Source organism: Natator depressus, chromosome 1, assembly GCF_965152275.1.
Source record: "Natator depressus isolate rNatDep1 chromosome 1, rNatDep2.hap1, whole genome shotgun sequence".
Lineage (NCBI taxonomy): Eukaryota > Metazoa > Chordata > Testudines > Cheloniidae > Natator > Natator depressus.
The window spans coordinates 119377248-119384455 of NC_134234.1; the positions used below are offsets into that span (position 1 = coordinate 119377248).

At 43.5% G+C, this 7208-nt stretch overlaps 1 protein-coding gene across 1 annotated transcript in view; it reads right to left on the bottom strand.

Moving 5' to 3' along the window:
- Positions 1-6830, bottom strand: part of ATP10A (ATPase phospholipid transporting 10A (putative)) — a 159038-nt gene extending 152208 nt beyond the window's left edge. Inside the window, exons 1-2 of the mRNA XM_074965459.1 lie at positions 6785-6830; positions 2446-2508 (exon numbers count right to left, since the gene is read on the bottom strand). The gene's annotated coding sequence lies outside the window, so the exon portion shown is untranslated. The remainder of the gene's footprint in view (positions 1-2445; positions 2509-6784) is intronic.
- Positions 6831-7208: the final 378 nt, after the last annotated feature.

Consider the following 7208-nt stretch of genomic DNA (forward strand, 5'->3'; position numbering starts at 1 on the left):
CTGACTTGGGTTGCGTGACCACATAGGAGCACAGAAGGAAGTAAGACCAACACCCCTTGTATCGCAGTGGAGGCTACTGAGTTCCTGGGTCTGGTTAGGCAATAGTAAGCAGCTGCTGTATGTTTAATGCTTCTTACCCTCCTGGAGCAGCTAGTGCAATACAGCTTGCACAGGGGGTGTCTCAAGTTGTAGCTGGTATAGGCCAGCAGCAACGAGTTCACACAAATGCGGAGTAGTAAATTAAGAGTAACAGAAGAAAAAAGTTATCTTGGATACTAGAAAAAAAAATTAAAATAATACAGGAAAAAATGTGATAGCAAGAACAGTCAGGAGGGGCTTCCTGACTGCGGAGAAGTGGCCTGTAATGGTTGTACCCTGACCATCTAAAACATCAGTGGATTCACCCATGGATCCAATCCAATTGCCGGTCAGTTGCTAGTCCTTTTTAAAACAGCTGAGTATAGCTAGTCACAAGACCACATACACAGAATATAGTGTTGCTATATTGTAAGAGCACTTATTATCTGTCTTTACCTTATATGCCATTGACTTTTGATCAGTTCGGCACTGAATGAAATTCACAAAATAGAGAGAGTGTATCAAGCAAGGTTTTCCTAATTTGCCAAAATGGGGCTTGATTCAGCTCCCGTTGAAGTCAATGGTAAAATTCTCATGAATGTAAGTGGGAGCAGAATGAGGCCTATAATTATTTAATGTTTTAAAGGCCCCTGTAAAGATACAAAGTGCTATTATTATTATTATTCCTGGCTGAGTAGCAAGCAATAGAAGGTGAAGTGTATATGGCAAGTGAAGGAACATTTCCGAGAATGTACAACATGTCATGGAACCAAAGATTACTTAGGTTGAAAGTCCTAGAAGATGAGCACTTAGATAGTATGCTTACTAACATGATAGATAATAGAAACCATTTACTCATGCTGAATATGGAGCTTTCTAATGTTTAGTTAATTAGCTTTTGTTGGCTTTGAAAGAATAGAAAATAAAATGTCAACATTCTTCTATTCCACACAGGCTTCTCTACCACACTCATTACCGTAGTATCTGAGTGCCTTCTAGTAATCCACTATGTTAATTGCATTAATAGTGGTAACTTTGAAAACAATACCACACTCAGAAATTCAAACCCCATTATTCTGTATTTGAATAGGCAAGCACAACACTGGGTCTGAGAGGCCTGTACCTTCAATTAAAATTGATTAATATGTGGGAAACTGTGGAGAATGCCAGTGGAAGGGTGACGTTTTGAATGCAGTCAGAAGAAACCTGAAGAGCAGCCAGTGTAATCAGTGTAAAGGGTGGAGAAGAACTGTGATAGTAACACTGTGTTTGCATAAAACAGAAAACTTTCATATAGTTAGCAAAGCAAAAGCCCTAGACCTGTAGGCCCTGAGTATTCCACAAGCAGAAGATGCTGCAATTATAAGAATTATTACAATATAGAATAATTCTATGTGTAATTCTCACATAATAAACATGTGCTATTCTCCAGTCGTACCTGACTTTATGAACCACTACAGAAGAAAAAAAATGTAACCAAGTGGAGAGGCCTGCAACATAATAAGGAGGAAAGAGTGAGTTCATACTTTTTTAAAAAGTGTGTGGTCTGAGTATAAGTCCAGTCATAAGCACTGGGGACTTCTGTTTATTTTTAGCACTCTTATTTTCTTTGGAATAGACAGCCATATCACTGTAAACTGTGATTTTATTAGATTTTAAGCAGAGACTGCCTGCATTAACATATCAACCTCCCACTCCCTGCTAATCTGGCACTCTCTGCTGCTTTACCCTGATGCCTTCTCCCACTGATCTTCCCCTGATTTTGTCTTCACTGTGGAGTTCAATGTGAATGTAATGTTCCCACCCTAACCCTCAACTACCCAGGCCCTACCCATCTTTCCTGTCTATGCTTGATTCCAACTGCCTTACCTCATCTGTCTTTCCCGTGCCTTTCAATCCCCCTTTTTATCTTTCCTATTCTATTCCTGATTAGGATAGCTCAGTGGTTTGAGCATTGGCCTGCTAAACCCAAGGTTGTGAGTTCAGCCCTTGAGGGGGCCATTTAGGGATCTGGGGCAAAAAAAATTGGGGATTGGTCCTGCTTTGAGCAGGGGGTTGGACTAAATGATCTCCTGCGGTCCCTTCCAACCCTGATATTCTATGATTCTCCTTGGTTATGTTTGGACACATTTGCCAAAGCCTCATGCTGTCCCACCAAAAATTGCTTTCTGATTGCAGCACCATGATAATACATCCTAATGCAGTGTTACCAACAGCAAGCATTTAAAAACAATGAATCAGCCCCCCAAATCATGAGATTTTACAAATAATAAACTTTAGGATCATTTTCTGTGCCTTCTGGTGCTGGAAACTTTAGAGTTCACATGTTCTAGCTTTTCTCTGGCACCATCAGGGCTAGAAACTTACTTTTTATCCTAGAAGAAAAGCTGGGATTCTCAGGTAATAACAACAAGATTCCAATAGCTGGAGCTTTAAGAAAAAACACAAAAATATCATGACACTGACAATAAAGAAAAAATCATATGTTGGCAACACTTTGATGTGCTCTCTTAATCCCGCTTTTGCTGAACCATGCTCTCCCCTCTTCTGTTAATACCTTCAGTGCTGCCTTGTCCTCTGTCTTTAACCAGTTAGTCCCATTTAGCACTCACTGTTTCTCAAGGTTCAGATTACGGAGGCTGGAGAGTGAAGGAAGTACACAAACTCCACCCACTGATATAGTTAATAATGTTGGCATTGTAAATAGTCTTCATTAAGCTTCAGTGTTCACTCCATTAAAATCAATGGAGAGAATTCACAAATCTCTTGAGGAAAGGCTCCTTCAGGCTCTAGAGGGGATATAGAAAGCCCCAAATGCGGCAAAACCACTGTGGTTTTGCTATGTACACAGACTGGGCAGTGAAGAGTCTGGACAGGAGTTTGCATTCTCCTGTGCATTGTAGCACCAACCACTACGCTGCTCACTCCCCATGAAAATGTTGAGGGCATAAGGATTAGGCCAAGAAATATTTGAGGCCTATCCCAGTGCATCTAAGAACTGTACAGTTCCAGCAGCCACAGACTGAGATTCACATTTTCAGACTCACAGGAAATCAAACCATGGCCTGGAGCAGTGGTTACAGACCTGAAGCCAGGTTGTGGGTGTTTCTCTGACAACCAAAAGAGCTAAAATATATATTTAAATAACAAAAGGTTACATTTGACTAACAAAACTGAAGGGGTCACCACAGAAATGGAATCTAACTCAGTCAAGCCCCTGCTGTTATCCACTCCTCTGGTTTTCTTTTGTATAAATGCCCTCAAGGCTCTGAGGCTAGCACCTTGATCTTGAGTCTAGTTTCCAAAGATGCTGGTAATCCTTGCCTTCGACTCCATACCTTTATATTATCTTCTCAACCTCACTAGCTTTCTCTTCCCCCAACATGAAGCAAGGAATTTGTTTCCTCTTTCTTTCAACCTAAGATCACCTCATTTCAGAACAGCAAAACAACAGAGCAAAACATGGTAGTGCACTAAGCAGCAGACAGACAGACATAAATCAAAGGATTAAGGAAATACACCTTTTTGTGTTTTACAAGACCCCGCAGTTACTGGATCCCTTCACAGATGGAATTTTTCCTGTACCTCATTTATCACCACAAGAAAAAGCTGCTGTTTTGCTTCATTTCCAAATCATCAACAAACTGATGGCACACCAGGGAATTGTCATAATCCAGCTATTCCAGATGCTCCCCTCCTCTTTTCACCATATCACCTCCATTCCTGGTCTTATACATTTTCTGTAATGAGTACATTGGGCAATGTTTGAGAAATTCCTCCCCCCGAATTAAACATTAAGGAGGAGTAAAAATGCTTCTGGTTGGGATTTTAAACGGATGTTTATCACAAAAGAGCTGCCAGAACAGACAGATTTAACAGCGACAGTTGGTACCTAACAAGGAATGCAAAAGTTGGTCCGATGCACCTCCTTCACTCCCACTCAGTTTCACGCTGGGGAGTTGCCTGGATTTGGTTAGCAGGAAAAGGAGGTGCAAGGGAGGGAGTTCTACACTGACTGTTGCATGAAAAATGTGGAGGAAAGTAGTCTCTCCAACTCTTAGGGTATGTCTATACTACCCGCTGGATCGGTGGGCAGCGATCGATCCAGTGCAGGGGTGTGTGTGTCAATTTATCGCGTGTAGTCTAGACGCAATAAAATCAACCCCCTAGGGCTCTCCTGTCGACTCCTGTACTCCACCGCTGTGAGAGGCGCAGGCAGAGTTGACGGGGGAGTGGCAGCAGTTGATTCACCACAGCGAAGACACCGCGGTGCGTAGGTCTCAGTACGTCGACTTCAGCTACGTTATTCTCGTAGCTGAAGTTGCGTAACTTAGATCGATTCCCCCCGCTCTAGTGTAGACCAGGCCTTAGTCAACAAAAAACAGCTCCATGTTTAAATAGAATTTTTAAGCACACACTGTAAACGCCAGAATTCATTCTTTTTCTGATTTGAACAGCGAGCAGCATCAAAAGCATTTATAAAGACACATTGTTCTGGTGTTCCTCAAGGGCTATTTTTTGGGTTGTAAGCACAGCATGGCTCTCATGTGAGGGCCCAGTAGACTGGCTGTTCTTGTTCAGAGCAATATGCAGAGTCAGAGAGTGAGAGGGAAAAACAACTGAAGGAAGAGATTAGAAGGATAAAAGTCAGATCAGAGAAGGGGGTGGGGGCATAGACTAAAGAAAGATTTTGAGAGAATTACACACATGCAAAGGATGCAGTGTTAATCTGAGGGGAACATAGACCTGACAAAGGGTGAGAGAATGATGCATTATAGTAGAGACAAAAATGTAGGAAGAAAAATAATGTGAGATTGTAGTAAATGACTGTTTTTTTTCAGTTGTATCGAAAGTTTACTTTATTCAGTGTTTTGAATTCCAGATTTAATGGTGCCTGGGTTACTTCCAGTGCCCAAACAATTAAAAACCTCTGCACATTTCCCCATTTTTTGCCTGCAGGGGGTGTAATGGCCTGGGCTGGTGGACTGTACGCTCTATGCTGTATGGATTGTAGTGAGTCTGAGAGGTGGTGGGTATAGAGAGAGCTACAGCCAGGAGAAACAGCCCCTTCCAGAGAAGAGGAAAGCGCAGGGCAGGGAACAAAGACAGTGCAGACCAGCTAGGAGGCAGCAGTGTTGCTACATGGTGAGGTCAGGTGAAGAGCCATTGCTGTGATCACGGTTGGAGGAAAGGCCTGCGGAATTGCCTGGCTCCATGGGCCAGCAGGGGCTGAAGGAGGTTTGTGGGAGGAGTTTCACACAGAGATTTGGGGGAGTTGTGTAGTCTGTTGTTCACAGTAGCCGAAGCTGGATGGAGCTGGGCAGAAAATGGACCCCCCCCCCAAATGAACAAATGATTTGTTATTTTTTTCTTTCTAGAATAAAAAGCACTGTCTCCCCCCGCACCCACACTCTGTTGAAAACATGGCCACTAGATTCACATCTAACAGCCACATCCTTATCCTAATCCCAACCCCACATCTCTCTTAGCAACAGCCATTCTACCTCATTACCCACCAATGACAAGCAACGGGGAAAACGCGGTGTAGGTGGCAGGGTAAGTAACCTACTAACTGTACTAGAGATACTGCTTGGTCCCGACACACTGACTAAACCAGAAGATAGAAACAGCCTGTAATAACCAATCCCGCCATCTAGTGGTGAAATGGGAGCCTAACATGACACTCGCTTATCAAACCCTGGACCACTCCAGTCATTTAAAAAAAATCTTATTGACATATAACGTACAGAATAAATACTGTTTATAATCCTCCTCCACTGAACTGCTGTATTGCACTGAAGTCTTTTGCAAGGGAGATCTATCCGCCTAGTAATAACCAGGTGTCTCTGAAGCAGTAACAGAGACATCCTGTGCATTCCGTTTTCTGAAAGCCTTTACTTCCCTGTACATTTATTCTAAGGGAAGCCAAGTCCATTGCAATTAACATGTGTTTTTTACTATATTTCCAAATAGTTAATTTGGTGGCCCATTTTGGACCCTTCCCTGAACTCTTGGTGGAAACCCTGAGTATCTGAAGAAATAGGGTTCTGCCTCGTCAGCCCTGGGCTAAAACATCAGGGTGTGAAGGGGCTGCAGTCACAAGGGGAGAGGCTGTGTAAAGCTGTCTTTTCCTCCCTCCTCATTCTCCTAAAGTCTTAAGAAACTGAGCTGGAGGCCTACACGCAGGTCCCTAACACCAAGCTTTAAATTCTAAACTGCTCAGCTGCTTTTTCTTCTCAACACCTGGGCTTGGAGAGGGAAGTGGGGGCTCCTGTTACAGGGTCTGCTATTCATGCCCTCATTCTTTAGAAACATGCCGATTTCTGCCTTCTTCCCAAACTCAGCCTCTGTAGATGCACCCTTGTCAGTCCCAATCCCAGCAGCAAGAATTTCGTTCTCATGAACCCCTAGTCTTGCATCTCTCCAACCAGCGGCAGGGAACTCAGTTCATCTCTCCCTCCACTCCTCCCTATGGTGCAGGAACACCCTGAAGCCCTCAAACTTCTCCCAACCTCCCACCCACAAATATCCCTCCCCTCTCTCTCTCTCTATTGCCCCCTTCCCTTTACCTGCCCCCCACCCTAAAAGCAGTTTCTCTCTCCATCCAAATTAGTTAAGCCAATTAATGAGGCCCCGCACAACCTTCCTAAAATCAACTGCAGAGAGGGCACCCCATGGCTAAAATCAGTGGCTGCCATCTCTTTACCTCTTTTTGCTGCTGCTGCTCTTGCTCCTCTTCCTAGTGCTCTCCCTTCTGAGTGCCCCGCCTCACCCTGAAGAAGCTGCTTTGCTCCCCCTGTGAAGAGGACAAGCTCCAGCCCTCTGCTCTTTCTCTGTCACCTGTCCCCTGCTGTTAAAGCAACAGCAGCAGCAGCTCCTCAGAGGCTACTTTGCTCCTCCCTTCCTGAAGAGAAAGCTATCAGGAACTCATTTTCAATCTGTAAACAAACATTACAAACATTTTCTTCTTAACATAATTGCCTCAATTAACACCCCTTTTCTAATAGGTGTGGGGCCAAAAGGGGTAAGCAGTTGCAAATACCTGCAAAGTCATTAGAATTATAGCAGTCAAAATCGGCCTATGTAATTTACTTTCTGCTCTGAGCAATTGGATGTATGTACTGGATGCA